The 12780-nt window shown below is 45.2% G+C and overlaps 1 long non-coding RNA gene across 1 annotated transcript in view; it reads left to right on the forward strand.

Annotated features, from left to right (window-relative positions):
• The first annotated feature begins 197 nt into the window (after positions 1-197).
• Positions 198-12780, forward strand: part of LOC138068702 (uncharacterized) — a 124513-nt gene continuing 111930 nt past the window's right edge. The window contains exon 1 of the long non-coding RNA XR_011143396.1: positions 198-8111. This is a non-coding gene — a long non-coding RNA (uncharacterized lncRNA). The remainder of the gene's footprint in view (positions 8112-12780) is intronic.

Here is a 12780-nt window from a genome sequence, read left to right on the forward strand (position 1 = left end):
GGAGGGGAGCAGGGCCAGCCCTGCAGAGGAAGCTTCGTGGTTTGCTGGCCGAACCTCGGAGGCAGGCTGTGACTGCCTCCTCCTCTGCTCTGGGGTCTGGTCATAAATTCTCCAGTATGACTTTCTAAGTTCGTTATTGCTACTGTAACACTTTGGGCTACAAAGGATCTAAAACGAATGGCTCTGATTCAAATAAGGATGACCCAAAGTTGACTCCTTGAAATGCACTGCTGCAGTCCACAGACTGTTGTTTCCATGATTTTTCAAAGGAGGTTGATAAAAGCTGGGATTTTATATTGCCAGATGTTTATTTTAGAATTATTTATATGGGCCTCATGAAAAGCAACAGCAAGCTTTTGGCCAATAGTGCAGTGTTTATCAGTATAACCTGCTTAGCTGATTTTTAAAGTTGTTCATCAGCAATGGGAATGTGTTTGCTGGAATCTAGCCAATACAAAGCTGTCTTTTTAATTAAATCACCTCACAATGCTCTGCAGCCCAGCAAGCTAAGCAGAAGCCGGTTTGGGACCAGCTTTCAGACATACTTCACTGACTGATCTGAGTAACGTTTGTGGAAAACAGACTTTGTCAAACTCTTCTGCAGGCACTCTCGTCTGCCTGAGCTTCTCTCTGTAATTCTTTCATCCCTCACTCGGTTGTTACTAATAGAACTGACTGATTTGAGGAAAAGCTACACTGGTTATAGAAAAGAGATTAAATTAAACATAGCTGCAGCTGTGCATATTGGTACCTGAAATGCATTGCACAGTTGCAAGAACCAGAAAGAGAGCGCTTGTGAAAATACACTGGATACTTATGAACAGATCTACCTACCAAAGAGATGCAACTACTGTTGCTACGATATACTTGTCCACATAAACTGTCCTGGCAGCCCAGTTCAGTGCAGGTTGCTACAAAAAAATGTACAGGTGCGAAACGGAGATTTAAAGGCCCGAATCATAGCACCTGCAGAACAATTCTGCTGAATTGCTCTGTGCTTGAGTTTACTCGGTTGTAGAGGGGGGATAACATTTTCCTATCCTCAACACAAGGATGTTGCCTGGACTTCTGTAAGACTTAACTGAAAGGTTACGTAATTCAAAAAACTCCTTAGTGAAGGGTCCAGAAGCATGCTGTCACTCCAAGGCATGGTTTGCACTAGAAGCAGACTCTTTTATAGCCAGCCTGGAGGATTTGAAGCTTACTTGCTAGCATCATCTATCAGTTTCCTAAGTAAGTTATCTTGGAGGTGAGGAGTGGGACATGGCCTTTTTTGCTAATAAAACTGAATTTACTCTAGAGACTTTGTGGACAGTTATACTGGTTACTGATGTACTTTCCCCCTATAGCTATTTGCCCTAGCTGTGTAGGTAAATCTTTGATTTGCATAGCATGCCTAAAACTGTTCCTGCTCTTGGTTTCTGCTTATCAGAATATTGGGCTTACCAGAAATATTCAGCTAGCTGAATGACCTGCAGATTTCAGAGTGGCTGCTTGGCCTCAGCTCCAGCGCGCTGCCGGCGGCTGCTTACCCACGGCCCTTCGCTGGGGTGCTCGGCAGCGTGACGGCCGTCCGTGTCTGCTGCTCCGGCAGCTGAGGAGCCGCCTCGGAGGAGGCTTCTCCAGGTTACTACAAACGCCAGGGCCCACCTTCCCAGCTGAAAAAATGACAGCCCTTGAGCGGGAACTAGGGAAAAAACAAACCCAGGTCTAAATTATTGTCACAATAATATTATATAATTATTAACATTCACCTGAAAAAGGGAGTCAGAGTTAGATTTCATGTCAAAAATATTTATTTTATCTCAATGACTGTGGATAGCAAATTCATTTTATTGTCAACTCAAGCATCTCATGGTTTGGACAAGCACATATTCAGTGAAAGCTGCTGCCAAGCAGTTATTTGACTTTTCTCAAAAGCTGTATGTACTACTACAAGCAAAAAGTAAATATGTGCATCCCAGTTGTCCTTATCGACAATTGTAACAACTTACTTAAAGGAGTACAAACACTTACAATAGGACATGAAAAACATATATGGGGATTAAAGTACCTAAATATGTTGTTTATTTGAAAATTCTCTTCCATGCTCTGAATCAGATAACAGAAAGAGGAAGGTGTAAGGGAAAGCATTTCAAAATTCTGCTCTTTCCCCTGCATATCTGGGCCCCGAGATAATAATGTTTTTTCCCATGCTTAAAAAAAAAAAAAAAAGCAGGCGTAAGGGAGAGGTAACAACTGGGTGTACTCTGAGAAACAATTTCTAATTATCTGCCTGGACTCTGATGACAACAGTAATAACACTGTTTTTTACTGCATCTTTTACTGTTACATAGCTAAAATTACACAACATAGCTAGATCATGTTGTTAATGATTTTTCCTGGTCCTAGTACAAGTTCATGTTACTTTTGTCCAAAAGACTCTTCAGCTTATTTGAAATATATGGTTTTTATTCAAAACACAGCAGCATTTTTCAATAGGGAAGCCTGTTAGTTCTGCCTTAGATTATCGCTGACTGTGTACCACAGCACTCACTCTCCTCCATGGGCCATTGAAACTGTGAATAGGATGCTATAATGAACTGAAAAGACTCATAATCCAAGTATTTCTACAATAACAAAAATATTCCTCCCTGACAGTAGAAAGAGATAGGAAATCTCAGAACGTTTCAGAATCTGGGGCACCCAAAACCTTGGCAGATCAGATCACTCCAGATTTTATTCAGACTGGCTGAGCACCTTGAATCTTTGGAACAGGATGAAATTTGGATACTTTCTCTTGGGAGATGTGGGGCTCCCCAGTATCAGCCACAAGGACTTACCCATCAGAGCAGTTGCTTTTTTATTATTATTTACTTCTGAACTTCTTTTTTTCAGCAGAAACTAAAACGGAGGAAATATGTGTTATATTCTAACACTCCAGAGCCTCTGAGAAGTATTTTCCATGCAGCTGATTCTAAAAATAGCTATGTCAGTTTTCTCTGCTAAAATTTTTTTGCCCTACAGTTCTGGATCTCTCGATGCCTAAAATCAAGTAACCTATGCTTTTTTGGATTGGATGCAAGAAAATGTATGTGGGGAAGGGCCTGGGGGAGGGAATGCGTGCTTATTTTTGTTGGTGGGGATTTTAATTTTCTTTCCCCAGCTTATTCAAGAGGAGTACTACAGTTCTGTCTACATAGTGGCAAGTAACCCCATGTTCGGTAGCACCTCCCACAAGCCTCTACATATGATCCCTTTTTCCTGTCTCCACAGTGTTTTGAACACATCCTTAGAGTGTCTTTAGGAATCGGTATGCAGGCACAGGGTGAAGTCAGCGCTCTGCTCTGCAGAACACAGTCCTTTCCCAAATCTAACCATGACCAACCCTGTCTTTCTCAGCAGCCCTACCGGCCAACATTTTATCACAACTTGCCTTGGTGTGAGACCCAGGAAGCTGGACATCAGTGACGGCGCCCATCATACGCCACCGTGATGGGTGGCAGCGAGCGGTGCTGCTGAGTGCCGGGAGCTGCAGCGCTGCGGAGCCGCTCTGGTCCTGACACCTGCTGCTGCTTAGGGATTCCCTGCAAGGCCCTTCAGCGTCTCATCACACGGCAGCCCTGCAGCGCAAGCAGCTGGGGAACAAGCTGTCAGAGAAAACAGTTTGTAAACATATGAGGCCACTTTTATAACAACTGCTGTTGCCCACCTGTCAGTAGCATTGCTGGAGGAGAAAGATTTGTGTGATCTGGTGAGATCCAGCTAAACGTGAATGTTACGCAAATAACAGGCTTTAGTGCTTCTGCGTAAGGATTCACATCTTCATGGACTTATGCAAGGAGATTTCTTCTACTTTCCAGTATCAGATCATCAGACTAAGGGAACGAAAATCAGCTTAGAAGCAAGCTGCTAGAGCTATCACAATTCTTACATGCCTGTGGCTAACCACTTTAGTCTTGCCAAGCCAATTATAAGACTAGTGGTAATGAAAGTTTGTGATACTGGTGTGACGTTGTAGATCCTCAGGCTCTTGCCATTGGGACCATACCTGAAATACAATAGCTGGCTTTCAGGAAAGTAGATGTTCAACCTGTCTTGGAACCTTTGGGGCATTCCCGTGCCCACAGCTCGCCCTCCTGCTTGAGCCAGCAGATGTGTTAACTGTAAAGACAGTACCGCCTGGGCCTGCAGGGGAAAGCTCATGAAACTGGTGTGGGAAGATCCAAGGCTCTGAGATCAGGTATTTGCATGTTTGCAGTACTTCCTCCGCAGCAAGATAGGGCAAAGCAGTTCCCATTGGTTAAGAGATATTGCCTGCCAGCATATGACTGCACATGATGCTTTTAGCATGCATGGAGCAGCAGTGGAGTGCATGTCAAGGCTGGAAGGAAAATGGTGCTTCTTCAAAAGCCGTTGGTGTGCCAGTGTCCCAAATACTGTCTGTGATGTTGCAGGCTGCTGCAGCCTGCACATGACAGCTGCAAAGTGAAGGGCAAGTATTTTTGTGTGAACTGGAACACAAAAACCAATAAACTCCACAGGGGATTCCCAAGACTGGAAAACACCCTCCTAACAACTATCAGCCAACTCTATGCCTGTACTTCATCACATTTACTTCATAAGGCTGTGCTTCCCCTTTCACTTCAGCTGGGTAGACAGCAGCAAAGGTTTCAGCAAACAGTGAACTTCATAAAATGTAAAAACTGGGAATAACTTGACAAGAATGAGGTCAGACTGCTGACATACGCACATGAAACCAGCGCACAAGTCAAGCTATACAAAAGACCGAGTCAACTGAACTCAATATCTAAGGTACAGATGGGGCAGGTGGCACTAAAGCTAATCCCCTGTAAGCTCCTTACCTTCTTATCTTCTGCCCTAAAGCAAAGCCAGCTGCACCTGAAGGAAGATGAAAACCTTTGCAACTTCACTGGCCATCCACTATAAAATCCCAGCATGTGGGCTGAGGCCTGAGCAGCTGTGAGTGGTGCTGGCAGTCCAGAGCATTAGCAGGCACCACAGTTGGAAAGCTCTCTCCAGCGTCCAGGCATTGAAGGGCATGAGGGTAAGCAGAAGGGCTAGCAGATATGGGAACAGAGAAGAGCAGGACTGCAATGGAAAACGCTCAAAATTCATGTTCTGTAGGACAGGGCTGCACTACAAATGCGGTGTTTCCCATGGGAGGTTAGCAGGTGCCTGCATCCACAGAAGTTGTGCAGAACAGGCAACATCCTGCTGAATTTGTTTGGGAAGAGACCTAGCAGGTGACATGTAGGACAGACGGGATGTCTTATGAGCTTTAGCACAGGTCTAGGCGTGTGCCTAGCTATCAAGATGTAAACCTGTTGAGAGAAAACAACAAGTTCAATGACATCAACACCTAGCACAAAGAGATCAACAGCACAAGTCCTATTTCAGGTCTACTTTGAGTATCTCCTGCGTGGTAAAGGAATCCAAGGAGGATAACTCACTGGAGAAAACATGCTCATAAAACAATCACTTAATCATTCCATTAAGATCAGAAACAGCACTGACAACATATACAAAACATACATCTACCACAAGGATTTTACTGATTCATTGGTAATAGTGAAAAGACAGGGAAAGGGTTTGCTCCTAGTCCTACTTTCCATGATTCTAAAGGAGCAGGATGCAGTCTTGGAAGCAGGTTTAATTTCCCTGCCCAAAGGTAGGGGTGAACGCATGTATGTACCTGAAAATAGAGCAGCTTTATCTCAGTGCTTCCTGAGAGATGTGAGCTTAATCTGGTCTTTTTGTTGTTGTTGTTGTTGTTGCTTTTTACCTTATGAACGTTCTTTTTAAGTATTGTTCTTGCTTTTAGCATATTAGCACTGAACGTAACAGACTGTTAAACTGCCTGATTGTGCTGGACTCCAGTGAAGCTGAACGTTACCAGTTGTGAAGGCCAAGATTGCATCTTCCTGTGGATATAGACAGAGCTATGACTCTATTAAGATCTACAGAGCAAGGTCTGGGCAAATAGGCAAAGGAGATCTGAGAAGAGGCTTGATAAAGAGCTGTGGCTTCCCACAAGAAGGTGGATTTGGTCTTCTGAACCTGGTAGGAGGGAGCAGAGCAGGAGCCAAAGGGACTGTGTGTCAGATCTGTGGCCTGCTTCGCATTTTAGAGAATGCTTTTCTTTGCTTGCATCTCATGAAGCCTGTAACTACAGCTGTGTGTTGGAAGAAATGAGTAAGTCTGTACTATTACAAGCGGTTACATTTGGACAGAGGAGTCAAGATTTCCTTGGCAATAGTAATTCATTGGCCCTGTTGATTTTTCAGTCACTACTTCTCCTTTTGATGATTTTTCCACTACCTCTGCCTTTAGCTCGTCTCCTTTTTTCTATTTTCTCTTTTCAGGTTGTCTTTCACTCAGCAGGAGCCGTTTTTCTGTGACACCTGGGGAGGAAGCGCAACACAATAATATCCTAATTACATCTGCAGCATTGCCATGCATCTGAAGTATTGCCATGTTTTAAGCAAAGCATCCTTCAAATTCTGGGATGGCACAAAATAGCTACATGCTATATTTCTTGCTTTTCCCCTCTATTTTCTCGTCTTTTTTGTTTCTCACCTTTTTTGTTTTCTATCTGTAATGTGGATTGTATCAAACTACTAATTCCTTAAATACTGTTTCTGAAGCTGGATTTTTGGTAGTTGCCCTAAGGGATTTGACTTTAAGTGGCTGCTTCTAAGTATACATGATCAGACGGAGGATTCATAAGCTAGGAAAGGAAATGTTTGTTGCATTTGAGTCAGTCTAAATTTATTTCTCCCTCTACACGGTAGTTGCACTTGTAGAGGGAAAATGCAACCACCAGTTAGTAGTACAAGATAGCACCACAATTACTATTTGTTCATTAGGGTTTAAAACCTGAGGTTTAACTGTCCAAATCCCATGCAAACTCTCCACATAATTTCTAGAGTTAGCAAACTGTTGAAGTTTCTGCACAGAAATTAGGCCCACTTAAAGTGCGTTTGAGCTGTATATATAAACGCTAAGGGTATTGACTGCAAATATATCTTGGCAAATGACTTCCAACATACACAATGCTCATTTAACTATTGTAGCTGATTAAGGATCCAGATCATAATAGTTCTGCTCCCCCTTGAGAAAGCAAGTATTCCATAAACTTCCAACTGGTCAGAAGAGAATTCATCGTGTCTATGGGGATTACAGAATCACAGAATCGCAGAATGGTTGAGGCTGGAAGGGACCTCTAGGAGATCTCCCTAGGAGATCATCTAGTCCAACCCCCCTGATCAAGTAGGGTCATCTAGAGCACATTACACAGGATCATGTCCAGGCAGGTTTTGAATATCTTTGTAGCCCTCCGCTGGACTCTCTCCAGCAGTGCCATGTCTCTCTTGTACTGAGGAGCCCAGAACTGGACACAGTACTCCAAATGTAGCCTCACCAGGGCTGAGGAGAGGGGCAGGATCACCTCCCTCGACCTGCTGGCAACACTCTTTCTAGTGCACCCCAGGATACCATTGGCCTTCTTGGCCACAAGGGCACATTGCTGGCTCATGGTCAGCTTGTCCACCAGGACTCCCAGGTCCTTCTCTGCAGAGCTGCTTTCCGGGAGGTCAAACCCCAACCTGTACTAGTGCATGATTCAGCATAAGCTTACAGTTAGCATTACTTAGAAGCTTTTCTTAACAGAAGCTTGAAATAGTAGGACTGGTAAACATAAATTCTTGTACCTTGGCAGCTTGATCACAGAGAAAACCCATAGAGATGTTAATACTGGATGGAGAAAGCATCACAAAGCCAGTGGATCTCTTTGGAAGAGAAGGAGATAAGCGAAAACATTACAGTTGCATTTCACTGTAGGACCCTGCTGACCGGCCTTTCTGTAATTTAGGTGCTATCAGAGCATAGTCTGCATGTAGTTGTTGGGTGCCAGTGTGATGTGCTGACCCACTTGCTCTGAAGACCCAGCCAGGCTGCTAGTTGTGCTCCAGCTGGTGAGAGAGGCCACTGCGCTAACCAGTTTTCTTTTTCTCACTCTGGTTTGTCCTTAGGTATGGGTATTCTTATATAATTGAAGAAAACCTACTCTGAGCATGAAACCAAGACTTAAACCCTTATGAATTCTTAAAGTAAGTGGGTTCTAATTTGATTATAACTTCTAATTTTTGCTGCTTTAAAATGAAAACCTTTTTGAGAATCTGGGGGATTTGGAAGAAAGCATTTGAGACTGGTATAATGCCTCTCTATTTAAAGCCTGTTCAGACACTGAGGAGTAGGGTCTGCAGGGCTCCATGTCAAAGAAGGTAGAAGTTCAGAACTGGCTTCTTAAAAAAAAAAATCAAATCCTAGACTAAAAGCAAACTTCCTTATCTTCCCCTCTTCCCTGAGGTCAGTAGAAGAACCCCACATGGTCTTGATGGCATTGGACTGAGCCCCAGATTTCCAAGAAGCTCAGCTGTCAGATGACCCCACGTAAATCAAACCATACCTAATCCCAGTTGGTGTTGGACTCTAGCTGAGAAGCGATAATTGGCTTTGAACTAGAATTGGACTCCACACTTTCTAATTTCAGGCTGGACTTTTGGGGGGTTTTTTTGGTTTTGTTTTGTTTTTTCTCTTTTTTGGCATGCAAAGCTTTCATGAAACGTTTTTGGTTTTTCTGTTTACTCTTCCCAAGAAGAACACAGATGTTTCCCAGATCTGTTAGTAATTCTTGGGTTCCTCTTCTACATCAGTCTCTCCCCCCATCTCTACTTTTCCCAGGGCTTCTCAGTATCTTTGCATCTAGATAAAAACATTTTTAGCCACAGTGGATGATAAAACACATTGTCTTGGATAGCTTTATCTGGTAAATGCATGGTGCAACCATTTTTTCTGAGAACTATTGTACAGTTAAAAAAAAAAGAAACCACTAGTTCGTGGTCAAAACATGCACAGTGATGTGAGAAATTTGACCAACAAAACAATGTTGTCAGGATGTAAAGATCAGACACGATGATTCTCCTTTCTTGCTTTCTAACTGAAAAGAGAATGACTGGAAGAAGCATGAAACAGTCACGGTATTAGGAATTTCAAGTTAGTTCTATTAACATGTATTAATTAGATTGCCACAGAGCAGAAAGCATCACCCTTCACCAAAGCAGTATCCTGCCTTTTGTCATTGGTCTCAACAGATGCTGCAGAGGAAGGAAGGATCTGCCTTCTGCAATGTATGTGGCTGTGAGACAGCATGTGTTAAAGCGGGGAGGGAAATTCCAGCGAGAGCATGTGAGAGAGGCAGCCAGGGCTGAGCACTGTTCAACTGGTCATACTGTGGCTGCAGAGTGACTGACGGTGTGTTAAGACAGCTCAGAAAAGTAAGAAGTCGCTGTGCTCTGAAAGGTGGCGCCGTGAAAGAGGTATAGGAAAACGAAAGGGATAAACATGTCCTGAGCATTTGCAGAGCAGCTTGCAGGAGGAGGAAGGGACAGTGACCAGACAGAGCTTATGGCCAACTGAAGGTGTCCAGCACAGACACCGAGGACGAAGTCTGCCCTTGAACCATAGGACAGGCACTGCGGGGCGGGGAGCGCGAAGCAGGACTGCCTGCATGTGCAGTCAAGCCAAATCTGCAAACAGGAAATGTTCGTTATTTGCTGGCAATGTGGTTTCTTGTTAACACTGACAAAAGTAATTAATCCTACTCTCCCGGGGAGTGCATGGATAACAGCAGCCAAACGTATTCCTGCCTGCTTAAAGCACAGATTAAAGCTATTGCAGGAGAGAGAGGAGCTCTCTCAGAAACAGAGAGCCAAACAACAGAGGGAGGGTTTTAATTCCCGCTGTGATGCTGTTTAAATATGAGCCCCTTCACAGTAAGGTCTGAACTGGTCTCCTCACACAGCTTAGTAGCCTCTTCTGTTACAGCCATATTTTTCAAACTACATATTTAACCCCCAAACTAAGCCACCCTTCTTCTCATAGCAATTTTTTCAGAGAAGACTGTTTATAACTTTCCTCTGAAAGTGGCTGAGAACAGTTCACAGCTGCTTTCTGCTTACATACACTGGGGCTAGACCCAGTGAAGGCAGAAGCCTGCGTTGCAGCCCAGGGGAGGCAGGCGCCCGAGGAGAGCCAGCCCTGTGAGCAGGGAGCTCAGAGCAAAAGCTCAGCCTGTGGGTATGTGATCTTTCCCTCTCTCTTTCGGCTCAGTGAATCCTGAATTCTTGGCTGCGCGTCTGGAAGAGCTGAGAAAGGAAGGGTGGAGAAGGCATCCGCCTCCTAAAAAGGAATAATTTACCAGTAATGCAGTAATCAGGGCAGTCTCCTGCAAGGGATGTGACAGCCCTGAGCCCAAATGGGTGCTCCATCCACACAGAAATTACAAACAAGGGATGGCAGTACCACCACCACCACTGCCAGCTACGTGGTTTGACGGAATAGCTCTCTCCTGGGTTCCAGCGGGATTTACGCATGAGCTCGGTGTTCAACAGCTCCAGAAAGGGGCAGTTCCAGGCACGTGGCACAATTCTAGGGATCTGATCTGGGGAAAGAAAAATGCCCAGTGTCTGCAGTGCTGGGGCACATCCAGGCCAGTGGCTGCTGCGTGTGACTGCGATTTTGGTACCTTTGTTCTACCAAAACCTCATTTAAGAAGGCCAAGTCCTTTGTTCAAGCTCAGCTTTGAGTGCTCGGGAGTGTGACTGCTGATGAAAAGCTGATCGCTCAGGGAAAACAATCAAGAGATTTCCCCATGTAGGTCACCAAAGAAAGCTCTGAGAAAAAATGCTTTCTTCTCAGCCAATTTCTTGGCAAGACAGTAAACCTGAGTAAAGGGCTGCTAATGCTAGCACACAGATGGTGCAGCTGCATGACCTGCAGCAATGACCTGCTGTGAAGTCACCGAGGTTTCACATTTGTTCACAGAATTTTCATTTTGCAGTGGCATGCCTGGGAACGGCCTGTCCTCCTGTGTAAACCTGTCGTTTACTCTCCACTGCATGTCCTGAGTAACTTGACTGAAGTGTAAGCACCCTGGCCAGGATCCAAACCAGCTGTGGCCTACTGGATAATCCAGCAGTGCACGAATCCCAGGGCCTCCCCGCACTGTAATCACTGCAGCAGGCATTGCCTTCAAACCATTAGCCAAGAGCAGGGCGGCTGTAACAGCACAGTTCCTAGCATGAGCTGTCTGGATATTTATGCAGCTTTGTGGGCAGGCTTCATAGCCCACACTGTTTTATCAGCTGTGGCTAGATTGCTATTAGTTCCCCAGGCAGCAGGTCTGAAGGCTTCTGAGGTATGAGATGAAGCACAGACACGTGTCTGTGCATTTACATAACTCCCCTGATATAGCAGTTCAGCACCTTACAGCTCTTAATGTGTTCAGCCTATTAGCCAAGGCAGTGGTATTAGCCCCGTTTCACAGATAGGGGATCAAGGAACTGCAAAGACTAAGACAAGTGGCTTCTGATTTCTCATGTTGAACTTGGTCTCTTCACCCACACAACCCTTCGTGTTAGTGTTTATTCAGCTCTACCGTTGCAGCTGGCTCCCCTAGTGAGAGAACTTAACATGCAGAGGCTGATTCTCACTGCAGTGTTGCTGATGGATGCAACTGTGCCAAACCAGCTGGCTGGCCCACAGTCCTCCAGAAAGTCCTCACAGATTTTAGGGCCTTTTAGCCTTCCTAAAGACTCAGAGTGTCTCCAGCATACCATGGCAGGTCTCAGACCACTCGCTTCCAAACAGCAACTGGTTCTCAATCCATTCTCTGACCCATCTAGAAAGAGGTATAGCAGATGAGCCATTAGCAAGTGCATCTTGCGTTGCAGGACAAATCAGCTCTCTTCACTGTCTGCACTTGCTAACCTAAACACGGTCACTAGGGCTGGCTCCCAGACTTTCCTGTCTACCATCCTATCTTTCCTATCTGCCATCTTTCCCATCTACTTGCTTATGTGCCACTCTGGCTAGAGTTTTTTCTAAGCAATCCTTAGAAAAAAAGACTGAAAGGCATAAGGCCAGTAAAGGCAGATAGATACAGAACTGCAATGAGCATTTTGGGTGCAGTATTGCAGGAAGGTAGGCCCGTTTGGTGTTCATTGCACTGCGTGTTCTCAGGTCCTAGAACTGCCAGCTTTGGTCGTTTTCTGTTATGGCAAAAAACAAGGCTGCTTCCATGACCTCTTCCCCTGCCACCACTCTTGGAGTGGTCCACATCAGAAAGGACTACAGATGAGGCAGATGAAAGACATGTGCTGAGCACCAGCAGAGAATTTCTGGAGTTCCTCAGAGCCCTGGCCCCAGAGCAGAGAGAGGTATCTGAGAAGAACCTGGAGAGGAAGGTGGAGAACCAGCAGCAGCTGCCATGCATATAACTGCTCACACACAGCTCACAGCTCTTTCAGAAGCTGTTTTGGCCTTGAATCTTGCCACTGCTGAAGCTGCAGTTGATAGCTTCTACTGTGGAAACGCGCATGCCCTTCTGCCTCTCTCTGCTTCTGGAGGGCCTCGTTGCTCAGTGGAGCCTCATGGAAGGTAGGACCCTATGAGAGCATGCAGGCAGGATGCAGAGCAGGAGGAGTGGGAGGTGAAGACCAACACTGGGCACATGCTGTCTGTGCTTGGAGGAGGCCAGCAGAGATCTGCTGAGAGGAAAGGATCAGCGCGGGGTTTACGAGAGCACGTTCCCCACACCACGTTCGGCAGCCAAGGTGGCAGGGGAAGAGAGGCAAGAGGCCTCTACTGAGCAGAGACAAGGTACTGGTTCACTAGAAAAGGAAGAGGACTTTTTTAGGGCCCAGTGTGAGAATGACT

This window comes from Struthio camelus, chromosome 11 (genome assembly GCF_040807025.1).
Source record: "Struthio camelus isolate bStrCam1 chromosome 11, bStrCam1.hap1, whole genome shotgun sequence".
Lineage (NCBI taxonomy): Eukaryota > Metazoa > Chordata > Aves > Struthioniformes > Struthionidae > Struthio > Struthio camelus.